Raw genomic sequence first — 10,925 nt, forward strand, 5'->3', positions numbered from 1 at the left:
GGCACACACAAGTCCAAGCTACGGCCCAATCTTAATGTATTTACATATATGTGACGTTTGCTGACTTTACCAAGACGAAGGATAAAAGACAGTCTATAAAGAGCCCATTGATTTTATTTCACTTTAAATAGCATGGCCCGGGCCATATTACAGGCTACTTTTGGAAGTTCTTTAGATTTGATAACTAGTTTGTCATAGGTATGAAAGGTTGCTGAACAGGAGCACAACTGCCACAGTCCTTTTGATCTGAATTCTAGAACAAAACTCATACCTACATTCATATTGTTCTGTTCTATTCTATTCTATGCTATTCTAGTCTCATCCAGAAATCCTGTTACTAATTTTGTCTCCACACCCAGTCTTAATTAAAGTCTCTACAGACTGAATGGTTATCCTGTTTATGTCAACAATGATTCTAAGAATATGTTTGGTTCAGTTTTTGGAACTCAAAAGTTATAAGTCCTGAAAATATATAATAAAACTATATTTTTCTTGTTTCCTTAAAGGTTATTTCATGACAAAAGGCACAAAAAAGGTAAACAGTTGATGCTTCCCTTACAAGTAAAAAAGGGACATGTAACGTTTTATTTGACTGACACATTTATATACACATGGTGATGTAAAAATAAAGTAGATTGGCATTGATTTTTTTTCTACTTAGATCCTCTGCTCTTATTTTGCAATCATCGACCTTTATATGATCTCATTTAAAGCAGGAAATTCAGCACATTCCATTTAATATATAATATTACTCTAAATGAACATTTCTGCAGAGTTCATTATCTGTCTAATTTACATGGTAATAGCCTTATCTAAGGTGCTATAACATGCTAAAGGCAGTGTAGAAACCAAACCTACAAAATAAGACATATAGGGTAGCATTTTCTTAAAAAGAAAATCAAACACTTTGGGGGAAAGAGAAGTTTGACATTGAGAAATACCATTCTTTAAAAGGTGGGGCTCAGTCTACAGCAAAGTTTTCCCATAACAGTTAACATGCTCTCCTTCAGACCACACTCATTTCAGTGGAGCTGGGTGGTTTCTTCACAGCTATTATAGACTTATAAATGCAAAACAAGTTGTGAAACAAACTAGTTTTCTATAACATTAAACTTGGAAAGAAATTTACATCTTTTCCATTAAATCTTTTTATTTTTACCTAAGTTTTGTCATGAATACATGTTGACAGAATCTCGTCAATGCAGTAAAACTGAGGAATCAGTTCCATTAAATGTATAATTTCATGCATTTTCTCACTATAAAACACTCATTTCACAGTGTTGTTGTTTAACTGTGAAGTAATATCCATCATTTAGTGAGGCAGGAAGAAGGGAAGGGTGAATGTGGATGATTAACACTAAAGGAGAACCAAGGTGTGAGGAAGATGAGGAGAAAGGGAGAAAGAAAACAACAGCAGCAGTGGCCTACATTTTAGGACTGTGAAAAATGTCCATAGACAGTGAAAGGTGCCGTACCAGTGGTAAATTCATAGCGCCAGAGACTACACCAGTGGTAAATTCTTGAGGTCATATCCCATGGCCTCCAACCTTTTACAGATGAAAACTGGGGTGCATGTGGCCAAGCAACAGTTGAGTGTGCTCAAGATGGCAACATTTATTAACGAGAAAGAACCCACAAGCTAGAAGAGGCAGTATCAGTTTGCTTTTGCCTGAGCCTACTTGGAGGTGGAAAGATTCCTTTTCACCTCTCCTCTCTCTCCTGTTCAGTTTATTGAACGAAAGCTACTTTTGCATTTTGAATGCAGTTTTCAGAAATTGAAGTAAACAGAGGGCAAAGGGGGAAAGTGGGAGGAGGAGAGAGTAACTGGGGAATTTTAAAAGTAGTTGAAAAAGTGAGACAACGGGAGATTAACTGGGACTGTCCTTGCCAATTGGAGGTCATGATATCCTTTCTTATAAATAAACAAAAAACAAAAAAACCACCCCTGCAGTCTAGCCAAAGACCCTGAAGGCATCAGATTCTATCTGATCTTGGATACTAAACAGGGTCAGCCTGGTTAGGCATTGAATGGAATATCCAGTATATTTCAGAGGAGAGCAATGGCAAACTAGCTTTGAATATTCCTTGCCTAAGAAAACCCTATGAAACTCATGCTGTCTCCATATGTCAGCAGATACCTTAAATACATAGGCACATACTTATTAGATGAAGACTAGATTAGTGAAGAGTCAGCATGGTATAGTGGTTTGAGTGTTGGACTACAATTCTGGAGACCAGGGTTCAAATCCTTGCTTGGGCATGGAAAGCCACTGGATGACTTTGGGCAAGTCACACACTCTCAGGCTCAGAGGCAGGCAAACCCACTCTTAACAAGGCTTGCTAAAAAAAAACTGTGAAAGGTTTACCTTAGGATTGTCATAAGTTGGAAATGATTTGAAAGCAAGAACAACTTGCTTAATAGTAAGCAGTGCTGCTCTCCTGGAGATCTGACTGCAAGATTTGAGATGTAGGTGGGAGATATGTAATTCTCAGTGAGTCCCCTTGAACTATAAGACAGGTGTGGCAAGGTACAGGCATGGGGTTACTTGTGGCTCTCAACCTATTTCCAGATTCCCTGTTGCTTTCCTGGCAGAAATCAGAGTGTGTCTCCCAGAAGTCTCCACGATAACAAATTCACTTTTTATATAGATTGTTGGACCCTTGTGCACTGTTTAATGTTTTTTAAAAAACGCATAGTTCAAAAACAGATATGAAATTTTAGCCATTTCCAATATTTTTTATTTTATTTTATTTGGAAGAGGTATTGTGGCATCCATGCAGCCCCCCCCCCCCCCCCAGGATGTTAGAAACAGGAAATTCACCACCAGGCCCACAAAAGTGGCCCATCCCACTATATGAGGTAGTCCGTGTAATCCAAGAGTCCTCTCAGGCTGGCCACAATATTCACAGTGAGGTGGAAACAGGGCCAGTCAGCATGAAGTAGCCACCTGAAGAAGCAATATTTTGTATCAGGAGAGGGTAGTAAATTATTATTTAGTTTATTCTTACTGCATTTTTATTGCTGGGAATGCTTTTAAGGGGTTTTCTGCCTCATGTACCAAAATAACTTGACAGGCTTTGTGTATTACATATCTTGTCTTGAATGAATGGCTGAATTCAGGGTGCCATGTGCTGCTGTGGCTCAGTCAACAACATACATTAGGTGCACCCTCCCTGTGTGAGAAATCTGCAAAATGAAACTCACCATGCTGTTGTTATCATGAGGAATAACACACTGGCCTTGGGAAATTATTTAATATCACTACACTTTAGATCTGGCCCTTTTGTTATTACATTTCTGTTTCCATGACTCATCTAGCCTTAAAATGTTCCAGGACTGGGCTTAGGTCTAATCTGCACTGCAGAAATAATGCAGTTTGGCACTGTTTTAACTGTCATGGCTTAGTGCTATAGAATCCTGTTGTATCACCATAGCTCTCTGGCAGAGAAAGGTGAATATTGAACAAAATTACAAACCCCAGAATTCCATATCATTGAGCCATGGTAATTAAAGTGGTGTCAAATTGCATTATTTCTGCAGTGCAATACAGGCCCTACACTGAGCCAAAGGTGTTTGCTTGAAGTGACAGGTGGATAGCTAGCAGATTTTCCACCCATTCTTGATTTCAAGGAAGGTTTTCTTCTTTAATGTTAAAATGAATTATTACTGAATAAGGGGCCCTTCCTTGAAATAAGAAACAGGTGGCAGACCTGTTAGGCAAATGCAAAAACTACGCAAGGGTGGTTCCTATTAGGTTTTTCCTTTGTTGTTATCAAATAAACCAGTGTGTAGATTATCATAGTCAGTGTATTGATTCTGATCATTTCAAACATGCCAACAGTTGAAGAGGAATCTTCTCTTCCTAACCCCTCTGCCACAGCAGCTATGCTATCAGTTAAATATCTTACATAGCTATGGCTAGATTTAAATGTCTGGAGTTGCTGCCACAGTATTTGCTGCAAAAGACCCTTGCCTTCAGTCCTGACTTTCCTCATAAATCACTGTCCTAGTTTACCTGACAGGATGCTAGTTTGTTATCAGTCAGGATGTAGTGAAAGGTTGTATAAACATTTGCTTGAGACAGACTTGCATGGAGAATTAGATGCATAAAAGCAGGCTAGTGAAGGCCTCCCCTGTTTTGTTGGCACTTCTGGGCTTTCCCCCTCCCCGCAGTGTTAACTTGTTTTCAGTGTGAATGTAGTCAGGAGCCTGGAGAGAAGCCTCATGAAATCTAAGGCTCTGGGTGTTTCTGGGGATGCATGCTGTCACCCTGCTTAACCCACCTGTATGCAGAAAATACTGTTTACACAGCAGGCTTAGAATCAGAATCAGGAGAAGTGAAGATCAGGAGTGGGGGGGGGGGGGGGACATTAATAGCCTAAAATATGCAGATGACACAATATTACTAGCAAAAACCAACAAGGACCTGAAACAATAACTGAAGAAGGTGGGCTTAATGCTGAAAATTAAGAAAACAAAAATAATGGCCATGAAAGAGCTACAAAAATGCATCCTAGACAATGAGAAAAGAAGGTGGGCTTAATGCTGAAAATTAAGAAAACAAAAATAATGGCCATGAAAGAACTACAAAAATGCATCCTAGACAATGAGAAAATCAAAATAGTCAAAGCATCCCCATACCTTGGATTAAATATTGACCAGAATGAAGACTGCAGTCTAGAAATCAGAAGGACATTATCCCATTAGCTTCACTGCAGGGATAGGCCCAGGATGTAATTTTCTTAAGGCAGATCTTATTGCATTCACCCTTCACAGGGAAGTACGTAACCCATATGCAACCCTGGCTTCTCTGGGCTTGTCCTGCATCTTTTCAAGAATGGGAAAATCACATTCTTGAAAAACTGCAAGAGAAGCCCTGGTTGCATATGGGCTGCATACTGGCCAGGAATCAGTTAATGTGATAAGATCCGCCTTAAGAAAGTTACATCCTGGGGCAACAAAGCTAATGTGATAATCTCCCAAGACTAGAAAGGGCAGCTGTGAAAGAACTGGACAAGATCCTAAAGTACAAAGATATAATTCTGAACACTGAAGTAAGAATAGACCAAGTCCTGGTGTTTCCCATCACAATGTATGAATGTGACAGCTGGACAGTGAAGAAAGCTGACAGAAAGAAAATCAACTCATCTGAGATGTGGTGCTGGTGAGGAGTGTTATACCATGGATGGCCAAGAGGACTAACAAATGGGTTCTAAAACAGATCAAGCATGAACTCTCCTTGGAAGCCAGGATGAATAAACTGAGACTTGTCATACTTTTGCCTCATCATGGGAATGCATGAATTATTAGAAAAGACAATGATGCTGGAAAAGGCAGAGGGCATTAAAAAGAGAGGAAAACCACATGCCAAATAGTTAGACTCAGTCAAGGAGCCCATGGGCCTCAGCCTGTAGGACCTGAGCAGGACAGTCAGGAGAAGGACTCTTGGAGATGTCTCATTCACAAGGGCACCATGAGTCGAAGGCCTGGTACAGACAGGAGCAGCACGAGGCTGCCCCTTTCTTCTCTGGAACATTTCCATGGCAACCACACAGCTGTGGCAACGATCCGCAGCAAAAAGGAGCTCCAAAATGGCTGCAAAAGCACCATAAGCACTCTGAGGTGGCGCGGTGACATGACGTGCACAGTGCGCTCTTTGGATGCGATGCACGCATGATGCCATCGATGCACATGCCATGTGGACAGCAGTGCCTAAAGATGGTGCTGCCAGCACATGTTAGGGTTACAGAGCATGTGGATGCTGCGCACTCTGGAACCCTAGAATTGGTCCCAGGCCGCCACAAACCGATGGTCTGTACTGGGGCAAAGTCGACTCAAGGGCAGTTAACAACAACAAAATACAGGACTGCAGGACTAGTAGCTCTCCAGATGATAATGTACAGTTATTGACAAGCAAGGGCTGATGGGAACACCAATTCAACAACATCTAGATGATCTCAGGTTCCCCAGCTATGCCATAATACATGAGTTACTGGATGGAAACCTCACTCTAGAACAGAGGCAGGGGTAAATCTATTAGGGAGCAGAGTTCCAAATAAGAATTTTGCTTCTATCCCAATGAAATTCTCTTAGAGTCATTAAATTTCTAGCATTGCAGTAATATAAAATTTCAGTTGAACTTTAAGAAATGCAGTTTAGGCTTTCAAAGCCAAAAAGCAGTCAAAATTATCCAGGGGATGCAAGTAGATTAAACAGAAGAGTTCTAGGTGTGAAAAATTTTCAGTATCTTCTCCTCTTCAGTGTTAAAAATCTGGCAGTTGAAGGCAACTTTAATGAAACAACAAAAACTGCTGTTAATCCCACAGCTACACCCGGTTGACTCCAAACAAGACTGAAATATTTAAGATTGCTTTTATGCAACCACCTCTTTTAAAAAAAACAACCACACATATCCTCCAAGATTACATGCTACCGCATGCATGAAAGATAAGGATCCAGACAGAAGGCAGTTGTGCATGAGGAGGGTTGGGAGAGAGGAAAAGTGAAATAAAGATCACAAGGTTAACAAAGCATAACAGGGCTAAAGATCTCCAGGAATGCTCATGTGCTTGTCAGTCTGTGCCACCAATTCTGAAACTGCATACAGGCATACTATCAAAGAACCACTAGTATGTCATGAGAAAGAAATGAATCAGCAGTGCAATCCTACGTGTGTCTGCTCAGAAGTAAGCCCCACTAAACTGAGTGGAACTTGGTCCTGCATGTGTAGGAATTGTGCAGCCCTCCAGGTGTTGCTGAAGTATAACTCCCAGTCCTAGCCAATGTAGCTAATGGTAAAGAATGCTGGGAGTTAGAGTTCAACAATATCTGGAAGACCATGCAATTCCCACCCCTGGCATATAGGATCACAACCTAAATGAAACAATGAAGGCTGTTGTTGCCTCAAAGTAGCAACAAGCTCCTAGAGTAATGTAAGAATTTTCCCACTAGAGCAGGAGTGGGGAATATGCAGCCCTCCAGATATTGTTGGACTGCAATGCTCAGCATTCATCACTGTTGGATTAAAAATAGATTCTCATGGTGTTACCCCTTATTCTGGGAAAGATGAAGGCTGGTTCAATTAAGATTCAGCCTCCTTTAGCAGAGTTCACAAGTAGAAGTGCTGAATCTCTTGGGTCTCTCCAAGACTAGTTTTAGCAAAATAATGCAACCAGGCAATATGCAAGTCTCATAGCTGTAAAAAAAAAAATACTAATTACATCTAAAGGCACAGTCAAACATATTTACATGCAATGCTTAAGTCCTGGCTAACTACAGAAAACTACTCAGTAGGGCATGCATTCATCATCTTAAACAAGGAGTTTCTTTATGTGCTTGCAAACACACCATGGTCTGGTTGCTTTGATACATCCCTACAGTGAGTGACTGACCAAACGGGGGAAAAAAGTTCTAGAGATAGCATGTATAGGGTTGCTGCTGCTGCTGCTGTGTGCCTTCAAGTCTTTTCTGGCCAGTGTTGCCAATTTTCGGGGAATTCCCCGGAATCCAGGGAATTTAATTAATTTCTTTCCGGGGATTTTGACTGAATATTCCGGTAAATATTGGGGAATTCCAGGGATTTTGGATTCTGATAAAACATTCTGGGGAATATCTTCGAGGCTGGTTGGCAACACTGTTTTCTGGCTTATGATGGCCCTAAGGCCCCTCCCCCATCATCCTTCCCTCCCACCATAATGGGATTTTCTTCGCAAGATTTCTTCAGAGGAAGCTTGCCATTGCATCCACAGGGTTTCATGGCCAAGCTAGGAATCGATCTGTAGTCTCCAATCGTACTTCAACACTCCAACTACTACATCATGCTGGTTCTCCATGTATAGGGTATAGGCAAGCAAGAAACCTTTACTGACTAAAGCCTCATTGTTCTAAAACCAAACAGGTGAAGAGGATTAAAGAGAATGCTTGGTTGGGAAACTTTTTCCAACAATCACCATTGGTCCTGGATATCCATAGGAATCTGGTCATTTCATACCAACATCTGGTGGGCTGCACAATTCCTATTCTAGCTATAATTAGCTCAAATGACTGCAAAGAGAAAGAGAGAGAGAGACCTTTTAGAACCGAGAGGAACCTCTGGGGCCAGAATTTTTACAGCTTGCTATTTTTGTCCTTGTTGAAAGCTTACTGACCTTAAACCATTTAATGCAGATACAGAATATCTGCTCATCATCTGTGCTTTTTTATTACATACAGGTACATATGTTTAAATCAAACATATCAAAATAAATTATAATGGGAAATGATTCCCTCTGCATTTGTCCAGAAGAGTTCCTGCTTTAGTGGCAGTTAGGCAGCTGCCTTAGGCAAAAGATTGTGGGTGTCATGAAAGGGCAGCAAACCTCCAGTTATTGAATTAGTTCTTCTTGCCAGAAATGGCATGAAGGACTTGTGAATTGCTTGTGAATTTCTTCTCTCACATGCCAAAATAACTTGGCTAGCATTAGATACTTCACACCTTGATGTGTATGGAAGGTGCTGCTGCCCCTCTGCTTCAGACAGTAAAAACTATTTTGGGGTGGCCCTGGATAAGGTAGCACTATAATAGAAGATTGATTCTTGTAATCAGTCTCAATTTCAAGATTTTTAATTAGCTGCAGATGTATTGTCGCTTCTTTTTTCAAACTGTGGAGGAAAGCCAGATAGGAATGTGGTCATATACCCATCATTCCCTCGATACTGAAGAGAGAGACATTCCAGCTAAAGTTAAGCACTTCTCAAAACTCCATTAATTTCAGTGTGGGATTTAAACATATGCTCAAATCTCTCCAAACTAAATAAATGAACCTGGAAGCATGTCAGCTTGGCTAGATTGTGCTCTGAGATTTCAGAACCATAAAACATTCTTTTGCATGATAGAGCCACAAGAAAAGGTCTAGGAAATCACAAAATCAAACTGTTAAGCTAGAAGAGAGATTATTTTCCTGTAAATACAAACTCTCCCTGGGAGTTGTTTGTAAGGAAACAGATTATTTAGTTCAGTAGTTAGGGCTGTGTATTTTTTAATGGCCATACTGATTTCATGATAGCTGAGAAGCTCACCCCATCTTGTGTAACAGATCTGTTGTCTGTGAAAATCTCTATTAGTGAAAGAATTAGATACTTATATATTGAGACAAGCTTGTTTAGTTTTTCTTCTTTGAAGTAAGATTTCCATCCTTTCTCTTAAAAAGAGAGCCTGGCTGCCTTCTTGTTGTTTAGAGCTGGGTTCATGCACACAATTTACTCTGCACTTCAGAAGGCCCAGAGAAGGATGTGTGACACTTTTAACTCTTCACCTTCCACCCAGTCAGTTCAAACCACAATACAGTATGTGTTTTAAAAGGAGGAAGGAAGGCTGGGGGAAGAAATGTGGCGGCACCTTTAAGACTAACTGGTTTTTATTTTTACATGAGCTTTTGTGAATATAAAACCACTTCTTTGGACACAGTACAAAATGATTATAAATGCTCACATATAAAGCCAATTTACATAGTTTATAAAAGGATCCAGAAAGATGCCAATCATGTCCATTGCCCTAAATTTTCAAAGGGCTGAATAAGATGATACAGATCTTTCAGAATTTTACAGAGGTTGGTTAGTGTTTATGTGTGAAAACAATAAATCTGCTTACCAAATGCCAGGGTTAAAAATTCTGACAGAATATAGTTTTTGTGGGTTTTTCAAGCAATAAGGCCATGTTCTAGAGGAGATTATTTTGATGTTTCACCACCAGCTGTGGCTGGCATCTTCAGAGAATGCTGGAATGAAAGGAAGTGGGGTATACTACACTCCCTTCCATTTCAGAATTTTCTGAAGCCATAGCTGCTGACAAAATGTCAGGAATAAACTCTTCTAGAGTTTATAGCCAGAAAAATCCACAAAAAACTATGGATGCCAGCAATGAAAGCCTTTGACTTCACGTCTAACAAGATTCCTTTCATTTTATGTGCAATAGCAAGGGCTCTTGTATTGATATATGTAGTGTGCCATGAAGCCATTGACCTTGTTCATACTTCTGCTAATGAATTGGAATTTATGAATATATTTCAATTCAGGAGTTTCTCTTTCTTGTCTTCCTTTAAAATTTCCTTGTTCAAGAACCACAACCTGTAAATCCCTTACTGTGTCTCCAAAAAGATTAAAATGTTCTGCAACTGATTTGGGTGTTGCCATTTCTAATCACAGATTTGTGTCCATTAATCTTCTTGCATAGATTCTGTCCTGTTTATCCAGTGTAGAGTATAGAGGGGCATCATGTTGGAGGAAGAATAAGTAAATGTACCTTGTTGTGAGTGATGTTATTGGCCCTGTAATATTGCTCCTAGAATAGACTGGAGACAGAGTTGGCATCTGGGTTTGTGGCAGGATCTTATCCCTGTATTACCATCCATGTTATGTATCCTGTTGTGAGACATTGGTTTAAGATATTGAGGCTTTCTGTAGGTCAATAACAGCCTGCTTCCTAGAGCTTATGAAATGCCTGTGTTATTCTCCAGAATTGGTTGTAATTTATTGATGATGCATTTCAATGATCTCAAATGAGGACAGTAGGTAACAATTAGGGATATTCTCTTCTTTTGTATTTTTGGTCTTGTAGTAGTACTAATCCTATATATTAGTCTTTCCTTCTTGATTTGTTTCTTCATCTCCTTTGGTGAATATTGTAGCCTGAGAAATACCTGCTGTAAATCAAGAATTTTGAGTCTGTGTCTTGAGGTCTGAGTAGATGCAGTTGTATCAAAGAGCTTGGCTATAAACAATAGGTTTGGTAGTGTGTTCTAGGTGGAAACTGGAGGCATGTATTTATGTGTAGCGATCAGTGAGTTTTCAGTAGACATGGTATTTGGAAGTTCATTGCACAGTGGTGTCAAGAACATGAAGTGTGGGCTGTTTTGGGCTCCTTTTGATGGTAAGGTGGAAGTTGTTG

The sequence above is a fragment of the Sceloporus occidentalis genome, unplaced genomic scaffold, assembly GCF_023333645.1.
Source record: "Sceloporus occidentalis isolate IW3139 unplaced genomic scaffold, rSceOcc1.0.p SCAF_5, whole genome shotgun sequence".
Classification (NCBI taxonomy): domain Eukaryota; kingdom Metazoa; phylum Chordata; class Lepidosauria; order Squamata; family Phrynosomatidae; genus Sceloporus; species Sceloporus occidentalis.